This window comes from Prinia subflava, chromosome 7 (assembly GCF_021018805.1).
Source record: "Prinia subflava isolate CZ2003 ecotype Zambia chromosome 7, Cam_Psub_1.2, whole genome shotgun sequence".
In the NCBI taxonomy this organism is placed as follows: Eukaryota; Metazoa; Chordata; class Aves; order Passeriformes; family Cisticolidae; genus Prinia; species Prinia subflava.
Window position 1 is genome coordinate 34825049 of NC_086253.1, and position 20297 is coordinate 34845345.

The 20297-nt window shown below is 34.5% G+C and overlaps 1 protein-coding gene across 1 annotated transcript in view; it reads right to left on the reverse strand.

The window, feature by feature from the left end:
• TENM3 (teneurin transmembrane protein 3) overlaps positions 1-20297 on the reverse strand; it is a 1292929-nt gene that overhangs the window by 808412 nt on the left and 464220 nt on the right. The window contains exon 7 of the mRNA XM_063402168.1: positions 5171-5214. The gene's annotated coding sequence lies outside the window, so the exon portion shown is untranslated. The remainder of the gene's footprint in view (positions 1-5170; positions 5215-20297) is intronic.

Genomic DNA, 20297 nt, shown 5'->3' on the forward strand with positions numbered 1-20297 from the left:
TTGTTAAGCTCAATTCCATACCATATATGCAGCTGAATTGCTCTTTGTCTAATTCATATGTGCATCACTATACTAAGAAAAATACTGCAAGATTTATATTTACATTCTTACTTTTATATGGCTCCTTGAATTAGTTTTTATATTTTACATATTAGCCATGAAAATGGATTCCTCATTTTAATAACATATGCATAGAAGCTTGATAATATTATGTCTTTCTTAACTCAATGAAAGGTAAGACATGCTTACATATATTGAATCAGGACAATTGTAATACAGCACAGAAGGAAAACTCCCTGTTTTGAAGACAACATAAAGGGGATGAAACCCAAGAATTATTTGCATAAATATATGACATAATTCTTTTGAATAACTAATGCACACACAATAATTCAGATCCTTTACAACATGCTGTAGATATTGATGATGAAATTAAGAAAATCACTAAATAGTTCAGCCAACTACACAGTTTGATCACTATTTCTTGTATGGAAAAGAACTCCAAACTGTATTTTCTAGTGTGTTCAGAAGATGAGAATTTTCAAGCTATTTCCTGGGTTTTAATTTGTTAATATGGTGGTGGATCATAAACCTTTAATGCACAATAGATTTACACAAAAACACTTTCTATGACTTCATAGGGAGCTGAAAGAATAAAACTCCCAGTTTATTCAGTGAGATCAGCTGTGAGTTCCTCTAGTCAAGTACAAACCCATTTGTAACCATGTGTTACCTCACTGGGTATCAGAGTCTTTCCCTCTTGATGAAGTCAGATTGAAACACTTTTTCCTATAGATAGGAACTTATTTAAGATCTAGGCGAACTTGCACCTAATAATTTTATATTAAATTATTATCAAAATTATCAGGCAATTATTAAAAAATACACTGTGTATCTAGCATTCAGAAGAGAAACATGCACTAAATTGTATTTCAAATGCATGACATTCTCCTTCCTACAAAATCTTCTGACTGCTGTAATTCCATATAGTATATCACATCTGCCAGTATTCCCTGGATTTCTAACTTCTCCAATTTACCCTTACTACAGCCTGTGAGGTTTACGAGCACGCACAACTAGAGGGACAGCTGTGAGATTAGCATTGTAACCCATGAGCAGCAACTCAGAAGCAGTTTCTTCTGAATTGTACAGCTGCACGGGAATGGAACCAAAACACATGTAACTCCTAAATATTACAGAATCACAGAATGAACTAGGTTGGAAAAGACCTTTGAGATCATCAAGTCTAATCTATTAATATTTCAAATTGGAAATATAAGCATATTTCAAGCAGAAATTATAAAATCACTAAATAAATGACTAGATTTAAAACTATTATTATGTAGAGGCAATGTGAAACACTGTTCAGAAAATCTTTCCAAGACCCAAGGATGAAGTTAACTTCCACAACTGATAAAGCATGGTATTAGATGTGTTCTTCTGAGATGATATCAAGTTTCAAAGCCAGCGCAATTAAAAAGAAAATACAAGGATTGCTTTTTACAAGTAGATAAGGAATGGTCCTTTGTAAATTAATCTGAATTTCTAAGGGTAATCAAAAAATGATTTAACAGCCAACTTACATATTTTTATATGGATACCAACCCAAAAAATGCATGCATATGCATGCAAATAAATGCCAATAATTCTTTTGAATATAGCTGTGTATACAATATTCTGCACAGAGTTTGAGTGTTCCTTTCACAGTTTGTCTTTGTGATAAATACCACAGGGCCTATGCATCTGCATGGTGGTTCTGATGTACAACTGAGGGTCAGAAATGTGTATTTTTTCTTCAGATCTAAAACACTTGGAACATCCAAATCTATTTAGGTTCTTAGGTTCTCCAAAAGTTTCCCTTTGAAAACTCTTTTTTTTTTTTTTTTTTTTTTTTTTTTTTTTTTTTTTTTTTTTTTTTTTCTGTAAACAGAGTATGGTTTACAAGACAAAATGTTTCACAGAAAGTCTTTATTTAGAGTAATTTCTTTTAATCCTGATTAGATGTGAACACAACCAAGGTGAAATACTTTGCACAGTAACTGAACCAAAACAGTATATGTGTGATTGGGCAAGAACTGGAGAATGGCAACAAAGGGAACTTTGTGGCTGATGTCTATTACAGGTTGCCAGATAAGGGTGATTATTGATGAAGCCTTTCTGCTCCAGCTGGAGGAGGCATCAGGCTCAAAGGCTCTCCTCCTGCTGGGGAACTCCAACCACCTCAACATCTCCTGGAAAAGTAGCACAGCTGGCTATAGTAGGGTGAGGAGCAGCCCTGCTGAGAAGGACTGGAGGTTGCTGGTGGATGAAAAGCTATACCTGAGCCAGCAATGTGCACTTGCACTTTAAGAAAGCCAATCATATCCTGGGCTGCATCAAAAGGAGTGTGACCAGCTGGTTGAGGGAAGTAGTTGTGTCCCTCTACTCCGCCTTTGTGTGACACCACAACTCCTTAGCACACAAAAGCTGATCCATAGGAAGGCCACAAAAATGATTCAAGGGAAGCAGCACTTCACCTAAGATGAACAACTGGGGTTGTTCAGTCTGTAGAAGTGAAGCCTTCCTGGAGACCTCGTGGACACCTGCCAGTATGTGAAGTGGGCTTATAGGAGAGCTGGAGACAGAGCCCTCTTTACAAGGGCTTGTAATAAGAGTGACAAGGAGGAAACGGCTTTAAACTGTAAAAAGGCAGATTTCTATTTAATATTAGAAAGAAACTCTTTCCTGTGAGGGTGGTGAGACTCTGGAACCAGTTACCCAGAGAGGTGCTAGATGGCTATACCAAGAAGTATATAAGGCCAGATTGACGGGCTTTGAGCTACCAAATCTAGCTGAAATGTCCTGCTTGTTTTAGGGGGGTTAGACTAGATGATTTTTAAAAGTCCCTTCCAATCCAAACTATTTCTATGATTCTATGATTTCATGAAGATTTTCAAGTTAGTTTTTATGGCCTTAGGCACCATCATAGGCTATTTCTAATTCAGATGCCATATAGTTCCTGTAACTGAAGTGCATCAGATAGACTATGTCTTCCAGAACTCATAAGCCTGGAAATTCTAGGTCTGGAGCCTGCTTGATGGCTATCTAGAAATTCATGTAATATGGAGAAAGTAATCTAGCAAAACTTAATTCATTGCCTTTTCTAATAAAAATATTAGGGAATTTTAAATGAAGTTAGGGGGTCACACAACTCAAAACAACCAAAACCTAATCTCACAAAAAATTACACGACGAATTAGAATTAGACCTATTGACAGAAAAACAATTAGCAGTGAATTTGGAAGTGGATTCAGACACCTAGTGGAAAGAGGCATAGAGCTATCAACACATACTTGCCTATTTCCATACTATTCCACAGGTATTTGTAATTGATCAAATACAATATTGTGCAAGACAGAGCTTTGATCTGATCTCAGTAGTGTAAGTTTTTCATGTGTTTATGCTCTACACCTCAGTTTTTTTCTATAGCTAAACTGCAAAGATATATCAGGGAGACACATTCTGCTATCCTGATAGAATGCAAGTACATTTTTTACCAAACCATTCTGTATTTTCATCATAGCTGTATTTTCAGATGCAGCAGTTGAAATATTAGATGTGTCTGAAGGTGTATACTCAGAATTCAATTTTTGCATGACTTAAAAAGTCAAATAATTCAGTGAAAAGTTTCCAATTGCAAGAGAGGACAGGGATATGGTGAAAATTATACATTAACATGTCATATCTCATTAAATTATCTCAGGCATTTAATTGTAAACCAATCTGCCTCAGTGTATATTTTACAATGTAAGGCTTCATCAAGTATTAGGTCTACAAGCCGAGGGATTAGATTTGTTTAACATTAAGAGGAACCTTATGATTTATTAATCCTTGTTATTTTTCCTCTACCTCAAAAATATATTAATTATAAAAGATCACATTTGATTTCAAACTACCAGACTAAGCTCAATCTTAAATTGGTATGTCACCTAAGGATACACAATATTAAAGAGTAATTAAAAACAGCAGAAAATGATATTCCAATGTTACAGACCAAGTGCAATTAATTCACAAGTGTCCACATCAAGTAAGCAAAAATACTGACATGTGTGTTCCACAGAAATAAAGAAATAATTTGGAAGAATATGTAGAGTAACAATAAACAACATATATCATATGTAATTATTTTTGGCTCGATCATGGTCACATTACAAAAGATATAAAACATTAAACCTATGTTTATTGTTTTCATAAACGTTACTGTTTTCCTTAGGTCTTTTGACAATAGTCACATACACTACTTCAAACGAATTATTTTTGAGTTTCTTAAAAATACTTGTTAGCTCTGAAGATTACAGAAATATCTAAATAATTAATTGATGAAATAATGTCTTTAGTAGTCATAACTGAATCAGAAATACCACAACACCTCTTTAAGAATTTACTTTTGTTATTTGTTATTTTTTATTCGGTATTATTATTGAACTTTCTTTTCCTGGAAAATGGTATCATACAGCACTAACATTTCACCTAATTCTTTTTCTTTTAAGTCTTTTAAGTTTGCCTCTGATGTAAAGCTATTGATGTGCATCCTACAATCCTGTTGATAACCTATGTAGGACCTCATTAGGCCATACCATTTCTTGACTCCCAAGAAGAGCGACATAAAGAGGATATCCTGTTGTACAGTGCCTCTCTGAATAAGACCTTTAGTATGAAATAAAAAAAAAAATTCAAACTTGCGAAGTATTTGAAGGCACTGGTATGAATGAAAACACAAACGTACAACAACTTAAGGGATTGTGGATCAAAACCCTCTTGGGGTTTACCCTGAAGTTCTATTACCAGCCATCTCTTTTAGTTGATCTTTTCAAATATTGGAAGAATTTTTTCAACTATCTAAAAAAATCCTACCTTCAAAAGATCTCTAAAGACAATGTTATGTCTTCAAGTAACGAAAGAAGTTTGAAATGGTTTCATCTAACAGAATGGGTACATTTTTTGTAGCATTTTATAAAAAAGCTTATAACACATTCCTGGTGAAAACTCTTATAATCTTTGCTATGTACAAGATTCATAAATATCAATGCTCACATTTATAGGGACAATGCTATCACAATATGTTTAGGTGAAACTTATTCTTAGATAAAAATGCTTTATAGCTAAAATAACAAAAAATAACCCGCTTTACCTATAAATGTGTATGTGGTTCTGAACAGTCTTGATAGCAGAGATCTAAAAAGTGAAAAAGAATTTCATAAAATTCAGAACAAGTTAGTTTTACAAGAAAAGAGGTGCCAGGGTGATTAACTTGTTTTGTTCATTTTGCACTGGGAATATCTACAATAAAACCTTTCTTGAAAATCTTTACTCAATCAAAACCATCATTAGACTATACTTCCTGGGCAGCATGCAGAGTAAACTAATGCATACACAGTCTGCAGTTGTTGATTGGACATCTCAGTTTAAAATGGAAATAACACAAACATTCTTACATCAAACTGCCTCCTTTATATTCTAGAACTAATGAATTCCAGAGGGACAGAGAAATACAGAAATTTAGGATCCACTGAAAAATACAGGCTGAAAAGCAAAGAAATGGAAAAATATAGGCAATACCAGAGTTATAAATTTTGGATTTTGTATCAGGCTGCAACAATGAAATTTCCCAAGAATTTGCTATAAGTAGAAATTTAAACTAGATTTTAGAGGTCACTGTTTCCAAATAAATACTCAGGTTTACTGATCCAGCTCAATATTCCTTATTGCTGGACAAATCCATAGACACAGCTTGCAGAAACTTTTAATGACATAGAAACTCGTAGAAAACCATATTTCATTTGGTGAAGGAAGATGTTATTGATGACAAAGCTTATTTGATCCTTATCAAAGTATAACACTGAGAACAGAATATTTCTGTCTGTGTTTGACAAGATAACCTCGATCTGCACAGAAGTGGGTTTCTTCCTTTGTTGCTACTACTATTGCAGCACTTGGGTCAGACCAACCCCATGCAGCCCCAAGATTCAGGGAGAGTGGCTGGAAAGGGATCCAGGGGAGAAAGACCTGGTTTTGCTGTTTGACAGCAGTTGAATGTGAGCCAGTAGTGTGTCCAAGCAGCCAAGAGCGCCAATGGCATCCTGGCTTGTATCAGAAAAAGTGTGGCCAGTAGGACCAGGCAAGTGATTTTTCTCCTGTACTCAGCACTGGTGAGGCCACACCTCAACTGCTGTGTCCAGTTCTGGGCCCTGAATTCAAGAAGGACATTGAGGTGCTGGAGCAGTTCCAGAGGAGGGAAACAAAGCAGTTTAATGATCTGGAGCACAAGCGTTATCAGGACTGGGTGAGGGAGCTGGAGTTGTTTAGCTTGCAGAAAAGGAGGCTTGCAGGAGACCTTATACTCTCTACAATTACCTGTAGTGATGTGGATGTCAGTCTTTTCTACCAGGTAAAAAGAAGACAGGATGAAAGGAGATGGTCTCAATTTGCATCAGGGGAAGATTAGAACAGATAGAAGGAAAAAAAATTCTTCACTGAAGGGGTGATTTTAAGCATTGGAACAGTGTGTCCAGGCAAGTAATAGAATTACCATTCCTTCAAAATACTGTAGACTTTGAAACCCAGTTTAATGGTTGAGATGGCAGTGCTGAGATAATTTTGGACTTGATGATATTAAAGGTTTTTTCAACCTAAACAATTCTACAATTCTATGTAGCTATCAGGAGAAAATTTCATACTATTTTAATCTGAAATTTTGCTCTGGTTGAAAATAAAGAAACTGGATTTCAAACCACATTCATGATTGCAGCCCATTGACATTCCTCAGAGACTGAAAGTTTAGGTATGTGTCTTTGAATATTGACCATAGTTCTATTACATTTACAGTTCCATTTGCTAATTCCTTAATAGATCACTAGATTTCTTAGTTTAACAGACAGAAAAGTTAAAGGGTGGCAGAAAGTTAAGGAGAAAAAACGTCATACTGTAACCTTTATTTCTGACCATTTTCAAACAGCAACTATTCTGAACATTTGAAATTATTCCTATTAAGATGCTTTACAGACACAGCTGAAGCACACAGAAACTACAGTAACTCTTCTAAACACCTTAAAATTTCAAATTCTAAACCAGATCCTTATTGCTGAAAATATGTCAATGTGATTACTGTTAGCTCATGAAATTAACAGACAAAACTCCTGTGTGCCTGGAAATCTATACCTAAGGTTCTCATCCTTTGTTAGGATACAGAAAACAGTCAAATCCTAGCTTTGGGAGCAGAATAGTAATGCCTTTTCTACGACTCAACAAAAAAGCTAAAAGTCACTATGTTTTGCATTAACTAGTTTTTATCTACAGTTAGGATATTTCATGCAATGCCCCCAGTAAACACAAAAGGTTTTTGAAGTTTTTAATCTGATTACTTCTCCATCTTAAACTTTATGCTTTTGTATCTTCATCTCTAATAACTGCATGGAATGTATTTCAAAACCGTCTTTCTTGGGTTTTGTTAAAGAATTTTGACTTAAGTTCCTAGACTTGTTATACTAAATTCACATATGTTGAGTAATATGTGGCAAGAGATTCTGTTCCTTGGGGAAAGGTTTTACATATTAATTTGTTCTATTCCAAATGGGACATATATCCAACATTTTAGTACTGATTTGTGTATCATGAAAATTTGCATGTTTTTGCTGTTGTTTAATATAGGGACAATATCTGTATAACATCTGCAGCTAATGAACAGTTTTTCAATTTTCTTCTTTGGATATGACAGAATCTAATTTTCAAATGAAGACTGTGCTATGACAGTGACTTTTAACACTTAACCATTATTACATTAGCATTACTGTAATGAATATTTAAGAAACAAAAATATTCTTCTTTACTATCTGAATGGTAGAGCTTTGCTTTTTTAGACATTTCATCTCCACTTCAGGGTCCCTGTTGCTGTGTCAGCTGTCACAGTGGCATCTGAAAACTTTCCTTGTACAGTAGAACTCAAGTTTTTATTCTATTTTTAACACATATTTCTCACATGAACACAGAAAAGTCTGAATTGAGGCTCATTTTATCCAGATTTCTACATCAGACATGGGATAATAATTGATACATATAGAAGATTTTACACTGTCATTCTTCCCTGGCATGCCTTTCAAGCTTCTGCCAATCCCTAGCACATAAACTGCCAAAATAGAAATTAGACTAATCCCTTTATAAAGTCATCTATAGTTCTGGCCTCCATGACATCATCTGGCAATGTGTAACAATTTAATTATGTCATAGCATTTTAACCAGAGATTTTTTTTTTTTTTTTGGCTTAAAATTTCATTTGTTCCATTACTTGTCTTCCCCCTTTGAAAAAACGCATACAAAGAATTTCAGAGTGTGGACTTGTTTACTGAAAAGGTATACTCAAGTTGTGCATGGCATAATTTACACTAACCTCATGCTCATCCTTTTCCTCTTCTAGCCTTACCTTTGCATGGTTACTGTCATGGGTGACTTATGGAATGGAAATTTAAAACAAAAAATTTCAACAGAACGAGAAATCATTAGAAGTGGTCTAACAACTGTCCTAGAAATCAGAAAGAAAACAGATGAGGAAGTGAATCAGCCATGTCTATGCTGTAGCTGAACAGCACTGCCACCACTGAGGCTTTACTCTGAACAGGAATGAGTGTGTGTGCTCCTGAAAAGGGGTAAAAAGCACTGACACTATACCCCCAAAAGCAATACAAGCTTCTTTCCAGTGCTATGTTGGCTCTGACAGTGAATGTGGCTAAAGAACCAATCTTCATTTCTTCAATATAATATTTGTAACTGTTCTTTAATATACAGAGAAGAAATGACTACACTGGCTCCTGAAAGTCATAGAATAAGCAACATTATATAGTGCACACAGGTACGAAAACATGTTTCCTTGTTGTGTGAAACACTGTGTAAAGAAAACAAAAACTGTAAATGCTGACTCACTAATCACAACAAACTGGTATAAAATCACTCTCTGGATTGAAAAAGAAGCCTAAAATTAAACTGAGTAGTCAAAGAAATTTGCATAGGGACCTCTCCAGAAAAGAGCATCCCTGTACTTTTGGAGAAACTTAATTAAAATGAGAACAGATAACAAATCCTGTCTATTTACAGTTGTCTGTAGTAGTCTACAGAATCTCCTCTGATGAGGCAGGCTCCAATATGCCTCATGTCTCACAAAGCAATTTCTCATTTAATTTTCTATCTTTTGCTTTCATTTCAATACTTGATGCATAAAAAGTAGAGAAATTGGCCAGCACCCTTCTAAGGGAGAAGTGTTTTCTAGTGATATCTTCTGATTCTTACAAGGAGCTCACAGTGATCATTGTTCCTCATAGTCTGCCGCTACGGGTAATTGTCTAGCTCCACCAGCATTCTTTTCACCAAACTTAAAAAAGCTGGCTGCCTCAACCTCCCTTCCCAAGTTATCTCCCCTTAGCTCCTCACCTGTCTTATGGAATGCATGCAAAGTCTGAGACCACCTTTTTCACTTCTTTTGAGATACATATGATGGCCTGAGCCTAAAGCTGACAACACAGGTGTTTTAAAATCTTGCATGAAAGGCAGCGTTAAGATGAGGATAGGAATTCTATGAAACCCTACTTTGAAACTGTCGCCTTGGAGATAATTCCAAAAAGCAAAAATAACTGCAAATTGGAGGCAAACATCTTTTTAGGGTTTTGTTAAAGAATTTTGACTTCAGTTTCTAGACTTGTTATACTAAATTCACATATGTTGAGTAATAGGTAGCAAGTGATTCTGTTCCTTGCATATTAATTTGTTGAAATACTTTCAATTCCAAAAATCCTAGGATAATTACAACTTTTTCCTAACACCCTGCCCTGTGTTATTTCCTTTTTATCTGCATAGTGTGAAAATTTAAATGTTTCAGTATTTTTTTCATCAAAAATTTTCAACAAAATCTTTCTGTTTTCAAAAGTAAAAACTAAATACCCCTAAATTCCCCTACTTCCAAGATCTTTGGCCAAAATCTCTGCTCACCCTACCAAATATAACAAGAATAATCATCATACAGCTCTGTATCAATAAATTGTTCCGAGGCTTTTGGAAATACCACTTTACTTAATCAGTGTGTCAAATTATTGTGTCCTTTTAAAAGCAGTTTATTTGTTTCACTAAAATATTTTACAGTAGGACGACAGATTCTAAAATCTGTTGACAATGAACCTTGTATGGTAGACTAGATAAAAAATAGCTGTGCAATTTAAAACTACTTCTCTCTTAAGATTAACAAACATCCCTTAAGGGAAAAAAAAGTAGAAAAAACACAGGATCATCAAAAGATCTGATAGGTTTGATACTGATAGGTTTGAAAACTTATCAGAAATTCATAGACTAAAGCCTTCAAAATATAACCTTCAGCTTGGGAAATCCCTGAGCTGTGGACTGCCACATGCCAGAAAGTTTCATTTTATGCTTGATCTGTTCTTATTTTATCTAGGCATTTTTGACTGGCCACTATTAGAGACAGGGTATCAGACTAGGAGGTTCTTTGATCAAACTGAAAACAGCCATTTTCTCTTGTGCAAAAACATTTTAAGAATAAGATAAAAAAAAATTGCATCTATTTTAAACCCCATCAATTTACATTAAAAATTACTAGAATAAAATTACAGACCCTAATTTGCTACTAACTGTTGCTTCAGTAAACAGCAATATTTAACTGTGAGACTTATTGTTCTATTTCCTGTGATGTCAACAGAAATCTCAACTATTACCAGGGTTGAGGAGTAGGAGGTACCAGTGAAATCATAACAAGAAGTTATTGTTGATATTTTACCACTAGGAGTAAATCCAAAAGCAAACAGTATTGCCTTACTGTGACTGATGATTGCCCTTCAAAAATCAACTAGGCAAACAAAGGTTTTCTAGACAGAATTAATATTATTAGTATCTTAAAAGTTTTACTTTTTCTTCCTGAGTCATATTTAGCCCTTTGGTTTTTGAAGTATTAAATGGATGGAAGTATATTTTAGGAAGGTGTTGCTTCACTGCTAACTCCAATAATTCCCTTCTCCCTCTCCCCAGACAGATACATTTGTAAGGACAGGGTTAATTTCTAACAAATTTTCTGGCATTTAATGTGCAGTTTCAGGTTGTGAAATGGTTCACTTGAAAATGAAGTGTAATATGTGTATATTCTAAAATCTAAACTGACTGATAAAAACAATCACATGCAGTTGTCTTCGCTCCATTGGAAAACAACATTCACTGCATTACAGTTTTATTTATTTGGTACATTTCAACTCCCATTCTCAAATTTTAAAGCAGTGTCTCAAGTCTAATGACAAATCATGGTGAAAACACAGAATATCTAGACTGACTTTCAGATCAGTTTGCTGTTCTCAAGTATTCTATATTGTTCTCAAGTATATGATAGTAATATCTGATGTGTTAATGGATGGGAAGAGGAGACAAAAAAAAAGTCAAAGTAGCCAATTTTGTTCTTGCTTGCCATTTTTAAGTGACTTTAAAAAAGTGAGTATAAGCTAGCTTAGCTGCCAGGGAAAGCATCAATTTCTTTACTTTGAAACATTTGCTGATTAATCTTCCAGTCAGGAAGTATTTTACAAATAAACAAATAAACTCTTTTCAGTTTGCTGTAAGTGTTAGCAATGTCTGAGAAAGGGGATTTTGTTTTCTTTTTCTTCATGATTGCTTATAACGCATATAAATAGTTAATAGTTAATAATTTTGGTTTTGGGAAGGGGGCACATGGAAGGCTGGAAGCTCAGAGAAGAGACTGAAAAACAAAGCAGCTTTTAAAACTGTCCAACTGTTCTCCTGCAATTAGCAATTTTCTCACACTGGCCACTTTCACATCACTTTAACAACTCTGTGCAGTTTTCCTACTTAATTCTACTGATCTAGCATTGTCAAATATGGGAAAACAATAGCCTGCATTCATGAATGCAACATTTCAGGCGTGACCCATCTGTGGTGTTCTTCCCTGCTCCCTCTGGCAGGAAAGAGCTCAGAGTAGTAGTCCACTCCCCCACTGTCCAAGAAGAAAAGTTGGTATGCATCACACACTGCTCATGATTTCTAACCAAATATAGTCGGGCCAGAAGAATTTCCTGATACTGTTTCAGCAATCTCACTCTATAGCTTGCGTTGTGAGAAGTGATTTTGTGAAACTTTTCCAAATACCTGTTTGGTAAGTTAGTTTGTTGAACTACCACCAGTAGTGCAGTTGCATTTACATGGGCAAGGACGCAAATTGACCCAGTTAACATCCTAAGAAATTATGTAAATCCTTCTTCAAAAACCAACAATGAAGTTTTCATTAGGTCACCTACCAAGGCTAATAGTTGAATTCTGAATATCCACACAAGAAATTAGGACAAAGGAGTCTTCCAACAGTAACAAAGAAGCCTTTTATTAAGCTTCAAGATGGGACTGCAGTGCAATGTCTACTTTCCTAATAAGCTAAAAGAGGGTTAATATAATGACACTGTCACCCATTAAAACTGCAAAACAGTCCCAGCTTGATGCTGCAACTTTTTAAAATTTCAGCCCTTTCATACCCATATATTTTTTTGGAAATCTAACTCATTTTATGTGTTGGAACCCTTGCTAACACAAATCTTCCAGTGGAGTGAAATGAAGACATACATTTATTCCCAGAAACAGGATCTTTAGTTTGCTTGGGTAGAAAAATAAAAACAACAAAAGAGAAATACTCTGGTTTTCAATTTGTTAAAAATATTTTAAGTACTGTCTTTGTCTTTAAATAAAGATGCTTAATTCTGAAAGTCCTACCTGTACAGAATTTTCTCCACATTGTTTTGCAATATTAGAGCTATTAATGATATAAAAGCTTAAAGAATTACTGCTGATCTTGTGGCATGACAGAAATCATAAAAAAAGACCTCTAAAAATGAATCTAGTACTATCATAAAGACAAAGCAAGTTGTTGAGAAGAATGACAGTGATGCCACAGAAAGATAAGGTAGACAGACATATACATCAAGTATTTGGAATTGTAACATTTGAAAAAGACAATTTAAATAATGATAAAATAAAAGTAGGTGAAACTAGAAAAATTAGTCTCAAGATGGCAATAATATTTAACAATTAAAGTGCAGAGGTACCAGGTAATGTGAAAAAAAACCCAAAGAACTCTATGTTTTATAATACTAATGTAAAACAGAATTGGTTTGCTCAGTTTTATAATGCCTAATACTACCTTACTACAATGACAGTCATTATGTGTGAGAAATACTGTGCTCCTAAAATACAATTATATAATTATAAAGAAAAAGATCTTGTAAAATAAGTATTTTTGTATCATTAGGTATGACAAAGTGCAGACAACCCTGTAATTTTCATTTGTATCAATATTAAAACACTAGAAAAATAAATTTGGCAGCATACTGGGAAGTGCTGGTATCTCCTAGCACAGTATGTGTCAGGCTTGCATACCTGCTGCAGTGGTGGTGAATACTTACATCCCAAGTACAATGTGCTTTGCATGTGTAAAATTGCCAGCAAACACACAGAGGAACACCTCTGTGAATGTGCAGAGATCTGCCATGCTGAGAACATGTTAAGACCCCTGTGCTACCACGCAGGGCTGGCTGACAAGAAGTGTGTACATGCAAACATCGTTAAATATGCATCATTTGGATGTGCAACTACTTTTAACCACTTGTAAATATGCACCACACTAAGTATTTTATATATGCAGTACTGTAAGTGATTTGTGTCTGCTATGCAGCAACACACTGCTGCAGTTTCAATTTTTATATGTAAGGAGGCCTGCTAAGTTTCATTGAGTTACTTACAGGAATTACGCTTAAAAAATTAAAAATTGAACATATATCCACGGGGTTTGTTGAATCAATCATGATGCTTACAGGCAAATTTTGTACTGTGTGCTGGACTGTTGTCACTTCTACAATTAACATATCTATTTATCTGTTGCTTCAAATTCACTTTCTTAAAATTCTAGTTTCTACAGGAACTTGCATTGTACCAATACAAAGTATTCCCTAAAATTGCCTATTAATGCTATAGAAGTCTTTCTCAGAGAGAGACTTACTCAGGTATCAGTTTAAGAAATGGAATGTCTCTTTTATAGTACAAAAGTCTCTTTTATAGTACAATTGATTTCTTAATGGGTTCTGATGTGAAAAGACTTGAATCAATTCTTGCATTCCAAAGAAATACTGGTTAAAAAAAAGAGTAAAAAGAAAAAAAAAATCGAGCAAATATACCATATAAGGAGAAAACATGAACTCAAGGGAAAGTATAAAAATCTTTAAGAAATTTTAAATTATTAACAAATATTAAGACTTTGTTTACTAAGTGTGTATTTTGACATTCTTTGCTTTAATAAATCAGCCTTCAGCTAAGATGATCTGAGATGTTTCAGAGGGTGAGAAAACTTCAAATCAAAATGAATTGTTTTTCCAGTTTTCCTAAAATTCAGGTTTTGATGACTAGTGGCTAACAAACATCACTGCAGTCAGAGGAATTGAAAGATCTCAAAAAGCTGAAATCTTGCAGTTTTAATCTACTGTTTGTTTTAAAAGTTATGATATAATTTCTAAAAATTCAAATGCCTGTCTTATGATAGTGCTTTGCATTAGGTAGCATACCGTCAATATCTGTTTTAAAATGAAAGGAATATCTTAAGGCTCACAATCCTGGAAACCATTCAATAAGCATTCACATACACCCAAGGCATATGTTGGAATGCACAGGACTGCTCATATCCTAACATTTTGCATGCACTTAAGTATTTCCTAGAAGAGTGGTTTGCACTTTCAAATCTTTAATTTCTTCAATATAAACTCCTATTTAGAGAGAAGTGTTTGTGAACTGAACTAGTTTTACATTATTCTTAGGAAAAAAACCCAAACCATAACAACTATAATAGGCAAAATGCAACCCACAGATTAAAACTCTAAAGAAAAAAAAAAACACTAATCAGCCTTAAAACAGAAACAAAGTAAAGAAATGAAGCACTGTCTTAATCAGGCTGTCAATTGAAAAAAATACAAAAACCTCAAAACCCCCATGAACCTAACAACCAAATCCTGCTCACTTAAAACTGGATTTCTAGCAACCTGTGCTCAAGTAGTACAGTGGTAAAACTGAAAGTAACCATACAAAATAGGTTCTTGCTTGCAAGTAAAAAAGTAAAAAGTTTCAGAGCTGTTATTTTGCAAATGGTGTCTAACTAGAGGCACCACTACCGTCTCAGTAGTTTCAATGAATTTTCTTTTTCTCAAGTATCTCTCAATTTTTTATGTAATTGCAATCTTTCAAAGAAAGACTCATTCAAAGAAATTGAGAAGCTTGGAAGTCTTTAGGCTGGTACTCACGATTTTGCCAATAAAAAGTGGCTCTAAGATTTACAAGCAGGATAGGTATTACATATATTGCACACCTGCATATTTTATGAGTTTTAATTCTGTTATTTTTTGAAAATTAAGGATCTTTTCAAACTGAATGCTATCTAGGTACATCCAAAAATTGAATACAGTCTGAAGGTGCCAATGAACATTCCCGACTTCTAATATAAAGGAATGGTTTGTGGATTGGGGTTACAGAGAGGAGAGTATGAATTTAACACCATCAAGTAATTTGTGACTCTGGTAAATAGTTTTCATTTTAAATATGGAAAGTCTGATTTTCACTGGGCTGGAAGAGCACACATTCTTTCTAGAAATCTTTTCCTTGTGTGAAGCACAGACTAACAGTTCATGCACAATACCAATGTGACCTTACAGGGCATCTGGTGGCAAACATCAAAGAAGGTATCATACCACTGTGGTGGTATCAACATGATCTCTACATAGTTCTTAGGTTTATTAAAAAATATTACCTCAGGTAATTCTGTCTGACATCTGCAGACACTTTTAATGTTAACCTTTAATCAAATCTCTTCCCAACTGATACAATTAAAATATCAATCACTCAGATATGTTATCCAGAAATATACACTTGTACAAAGCAAACCATTCTAGATACCACATAATCTAGTTTCGAAAGAATATATAAATTTTAATGGTCCAAACAAACATGTCATATCTGGGGGCAAACTTAACAAGCTTCATGTAATACTCAGGTCTTTGAATTTATTCCAATGTACTGATTTCAACCCCAGCAAGGAAATTGAACTACATATAAGCCATTGTCTTTCCTCCATCCATTTGGGCAAGGGAAGGACAAGAAATGAGGGATTGTGAACTGAAATAACAATTCACTAAAAGCACAATAACAACATCAGTATCAACAGCAAATGGACACAGAAGAGAAGGCGTTGTACTGGTGCCTGGCATTTCCTGCTGAAACCACGCCCTCAGTGATGATGTGAGTATTGCAAAATAAACACTGTAGTCACACCCACACCATGACAAAATCTTCCACCCCTTGTCTCTGGAACCAGATCTTCCAGAATAATTCAACTTCTGGCACTATTCTAATACACAGAGTTAACCCACAAGGCATTTACAGAACCATAGTAACGTAGGACTTACGTACAGTTTTAGCATTGGCAAAACAGTGTAAAATTAATCTTTCACTCATACTGTGTTATAAACTAATCCCATATGTAAAAAAAAAAAATCAACACCAACATAAGAAGCAAGAAAAATGAAATAACAGAAAGAAATATCCTTCATCCTAAAGAAAAGCCATTAATTTGCAAGAGGATTGAATTCACTTTTTCACACAACATGCATATTCAGTGAAATGAATGTAACATCCTGAAGTCTATTCCACCTAGAAATTGGATTATCCTATTTAAACATTTTATTCTATTATTTTCCAAAAAAACCCAAACCAAAACAAAAACAAACAAACAAACAAAAAAACCCAAAACAAAACCCCAAAACAAGAACACAAAACCCAAAAAAACCCCCAAAAACAAAAAATCCCCACCAAACCAGAATCCCCTCCCAAAATGTGCAGACTATCAACAGTGTACCTGAAAATGGCAAATTCAGACCACATCAATAGTGCTGATGTGCTGACAATTACTTTCAGTCAGTTTATTTCCTAATCAGTCCATTACAGAACTACTTATGGATTCATTCATGTGTAAGAGAGACAAAATCTGTGTTCTGGTTGGAAGTCTGAAAGTTTAATATTGCTAATGTTATTAGATGGTTCATCATTCTATTGACACAGCTAATCTAGATTTTTTTCTATCAAGAAAAACATACAGCCAGATATCACTAAAAATACAACTCCTAATAAAAAAACCCCCGAAACAGTTTAACAAGACACATACACAGATAATGATTTCTCTGAAAATATGATTTTCAATTTCACTCAAAGTATACAAGGCTAAAAAAATCTTAATGTAGAATATTTATGGAGCATTTATTGGTAGGGAAGTGTGTGACACTTCCCTACCAATAGGGGAAAAATAGACACAAATAAAATTACCAGTGTTCCATGAACAAAGATATTAGTTTACTATGGATGTTTGACTTAGTTATGTTGATAGGAGTGTTTAATGAGGCAAAAAAGATAACTTATATTGCATTCTACTAATTAGGAATGAAAGTATAGATGTAGTATTTTCTATTAAAGATAAAATAGTTAAACTTTTAAAGCTCTTAAAAGAAGAAATTATTGTGTACAGGATAGGCCAAAGAAGGTAGGTAGAAATAAACAGCACAGTTTTTGCAAACAGAATACAGTAGATTATACTTCATGTCTTCTCATTTCTGACATAGTTTTGTTATTTATGGTATGGCTGAAAAAAATAATTGCAGGAATATTCAATGTGATTTGAATTTTGAGACCTTAGAGCAAGACATTTAATAAGGACTCACCTCACAAAACAAATAAAATGACTCTGTTCTTGACAAACACTATACTAACTTTGGACTGGTTCTGTTAGCTAACTGAAGGAAGGCTTGAGAGGTAGGAGCCAAAGGCACCACAATCAAAGGAGACAATAAGCAAGAAATTCCTGCTGCTGTTTCATCCTGGTGTGAGATGTAGAATATTCACTTCTATCTCTTTTTTTTCCCTCTGGTGGAAGAAAGATAAGAGTCTACATATTTAGCCATTCAGAGGAAACTGCAAAATTAAAAATTTGTTATCACTGTATTTGAAGCAGAATACTCCTGCTAATTTCATACCCGCGGTCAAACAGCCCAAGGTGATGTTTGTAAGCACTCAGTACATGTTCTCCCAGATCAACATGATCTCCATTATTGACCCTGATCAACTTCTGTAACTCTGTACATGAAGAGAGACCTCTGCAGCATCAACTCTACTTCCAGCTGCAAAGTGGGAGTAAAGTATCCCTGGGAGATCTGTGCATCCTTTTAGAAAAGTGAAAACTGATTAAGGCAAGCAATCAACAGATGCACTCTTGTCAGCTCCATTTAGCAATGTCTTTCACTGTTATTTAGCCAGCAAGAGTTCCAACTCTAATGCTTAGGACAGCTTTAGGGTAGGAAAGTTTCTGAGTGCATTGTTGCACTTGAACTGTGCTATTAAGGAACTATCAAAATAACACAAAAGAAGGATGCCGTGTGTAAACAACTGTAAGGCTTTGGGTAAGTACTACATACATTACAACTTTTAGGTTCCTCCATTTTCTTTAAATATATCGTCTTAATAAAATATTTGCAGAGCAAAATTATTTAAAAATGAGAAAATTCTTCACTATATGACTATCCTTTATAGAAAGTAAGTGAAAGATTTTTCAGTAAGTTTGTAATACAAAATTCTTCAAAGATCTGAAATAAATTAATCAGTTTGGCACTCATCCTAAAAACATCTTGACCTGCTCACTGATTCAAGTAAGTAATCTCTTACATTCGGTCACACTAAGCCTTCTCAAAAGGTGCATGCATATTCATCTTGGTTGTGCATTTCCAAAATGAGAGAAATGAGCTGTTTCAAATGAGCAATAGTTTGTGTAATATAAATATTTGTCAGTACTGGTTCTGGAATTATGACTACAGAAATATTTAATCCTTTCCATTCTTTGTGCTACGTGGCAGTGGGGACCAACTGAAGCATCTCTTGTTAAAACTGAGTGTTGTAAAAAGTATCCCTGTGCATCAATAAGATCATCTCTTAATATAGCTAACTGGAGCTGCAGAGAAAAAAAATCCCTAACTTCAGCTTTCCTGCTTTTACAATCAAACCCCAGTCACCCCATTTAACGCTTCTGCCAAGCTCTCATATCTATGGAGACATACAGCTTCACTGTGTTCCTCAGCCCAGCGCCAATCCAAGCTGTCAATAAAAGACAGGTTTGTCAGCTCTAAAATACAGTAAAAGAGCTTCTCATCTAGCTCTCTCAACAGACCAAAATCCTCTCCTGGGGAACTCATAAAATCTTGTGGAAAGTTATAAAACTCTTAATATACCGCAGGGAAAAATCTCGTACAGACAGAAGGATTGGCAAAATGATCTTAGAAGTTTTTACAATCTATAATTCCTATGACACCTTTTTCAAGTCAAATCCAAGCTACTTCATTTTCTGCTATTGTTTTGGAGTTTGCTTACTTGAAGTAAACAGAGAAATCAAATAATAACTAAAAGCCCTTTTTCTTTTCTACAATGAATATCTTTTTGCAGGTCATGGGAATTACAGTGTATTGTCTAGATTTCATACCATATGACAAACACATGTACACACAGACACCCACAATATGAAATTTCTTTTATCCTCAACTTATCAACAGAAAAGGATGGTTAGGATGGTTTCCTGTATCCTAACAACAGCAGGTTGTTAGGATACAGGAAATATATCTTTTTGCCTCTTCAAGACAGTTTAATTTTGTTGATTTGAGGAAGCTCTGCACTTAGTCAACTCTCTTCTTCTGTTAGCAATGCAGAATACCTATTGCACTGTCTAAGAATAATAAAAATGAATTATTACACCTGTTCTTTGCAAATAAACAAGGAAATGGCTAAGTTAAAAAAACAGCTTTCAACAACTTTGGTTTTCTGAAGGAAGAAAGATGAGTATCAAGCAGGTTATTGTGAACACTAATAGGTTTCTTCCATATACAAAAGAAAATAAATTCTAAAATCAACCCTGAATATTAACAGGAATTACTGAATTTGCTTTTCGTTGATAAGTACTGTGTGTGTAAACAAATAAATACTAAAATATAATATTTCAAACAAATGTTTTCATAAATAAGTAATATAGTGTGCTTATTCCAGACTTTTGGGGAAAAAAAGTTCTAGGATAAAGGCTCAAAAGATCTAATTTTTCAAAAAGGATGTAAAAAACCTTAAGCCACTTTCTCTATTTAATACACAAAAGAATACTG